The following is a 2,096-nucleotide window of genomic DNA, read 5'->3' on the forward strand; positions in this document are numbered from 1 at the left end:
AAATACACTGGAAGGAATCAATAGCAGAATAACTGAGGCAGAAGAACGGATAAGTGACCTGGAAGACAGAATGGTGGAATTCACTGCTGCAGAACACAATAAAGAAAAAAGAGTGAAAAGAAATGAAGACAGCCTAAGAGACCTCTGGGACAACATTAAATGCAACAACATTAGCATTATAGGGGTCCCAGAAGGAGAAGAGAGAGAGAAAGGACCCGAGAAAATATGTGAAGAGATTACAGTCGAAAACTGCCCTAACACGGGAAAGGAAATAGCCACCGAAGTCCAGGAAGTGCAGAGAGTCCCACACAGGATAAACCCAAGGAGAAATATGCTGAGACACACAGTAATCAAATTGGCAAAAATTAAACACAAAGAAAAATTGAAAGCAGCAAGGGAAAAACGACAAATAACATACAAGGGAACTCCCATAAGGTTAACAGCTGATTTCTCAGCAGAAATTCTACAAGCCAGAAGGGAGTGGCATGATATACTTAAAGTGATGAAAGGGAAGACCCTAAAACCAAGATTACTCTACCTGGCAAGAAACTCATTCAGATTCGATGGGGAAATCAAAAGCTTTACAGACAAGCAAAAGCTAACAGAACTCAGCACCACCAAAACAGCTCTACAACAAATGCTAAAGGAACTTCTCTAAGTGGGAAACTCAAGAGAAGAAAAGGACCTACAAAAACAAACCCAAAACAATTAAGAAAATGGTAATAGGAACATACATATCAATAATTACCTTAAATGTGAATGGATTAAATGCTCCAACCAAAAGACACAGGCTTGCTGAATGGATACAAAAACAAGACCCATATATATGCTGTGTACAAGAGACCCACTTCAGACCTAGGCATATCAGATAAAATAGACTTTAAAACAAAGAATGTTACAAGAGACAAGGAAGGACAGGACACTACATAATGATCAAGGGATCAATCCAAGAAGAAGATAGAACAATTATAAATATATATGCACCCAACATAGGAGCACCTCAATATATAAGGCAACTGCTAACAGCTGTAAAAGAGGAAATCGCCAGTAACACAATAATAGTGGAGGACTTTAACACCTCATTTACACCAATGGACAGATCATCCAAACAGAAAATTAATAAGAAAACACAAGCTTTAAATGACACAATAGACCAGATAGATTTAATTGATACTTGTAGGACATTCCATCCAGAAACAGCAGATTATACTTTCTTCTCAAGTGCGCACGGAACATTCCCCAGGATAGATCACATCATGGGTCACAAATCAAGCCTCAGTAAATTTAAGAAAATTGAAATCATATCAAGCATCTTTTCTAACCACAACACTATGAGATTAGAAATGAATTACGGGGAAAAAAACGTAAAAAACACAAACACATGGAGGTTAAACAACACGTTACTAAACAACCAAGAGATGACTGAAGAAATCAAACAGGAAATCAAAAAATATCTGGAGACAAATGACAATGAAAACACTATGATCCAAAACCTACGGGATGCAGCAAAAGCAGTTCTAAGAGGGCAGTTTATAGCTATACAAGCCTACCTCAAGAAACAAGAAAAATCTCAAGTAAACAATCTAAACTTACACCTAAAGGAACTAGAGAAAGAAGAACAAACAAAACCCAAAGTTAGCAGAAGGAAAGAAATCATAAAGATCAGAGCAGAAATAAATGAAATAGAAACAAAGAAAACAATAACAGAGATCAATAAAACTAAAAGCTGGTTCTTTGAGAAGATAAACAAAATTGATAAACCATTAGCCACTCATCAAGAAAAAGAGGGAGAGGACTTGAATCATTAAAATTAGAAATGAAAAAGGAGAAGTTACAACAGACACTGCAGAAATACAGAGCATCCTAAAAGACTACTACAAGCAACTCTATGCCAATAAAATGGACAACCTGGAAGAAATGGACAAATCTTAGAAAGGTATAACCTTCCAAGACTGAACCAGGAAGAAATAGAAAATATGAACAGACCAATCACAAGCAATGAAATTGAAACTGGGATTAAAAATCTTCCAACAAACAAAAGTCCAGGATCAGAAGGCTTCACAGGTGAATTCTATCAAACATTTAAAGAAGAGCTA

The sequence above is a fragment of the Physeter macrocephalus genome, chromosome 8, assembly GCF_002837175.3.
Source record: "Physeter macrocephalus isolate SW-GA chromosome 8, ASM283717v5, whole genome shotgun sequence".
NCBI classification, from domain to species: Eukaryota; Metazoa; Chordata; class Mammalia; order Artiodactyla; family Physeteridae; genus Physeter; species Physeter macrocephalus.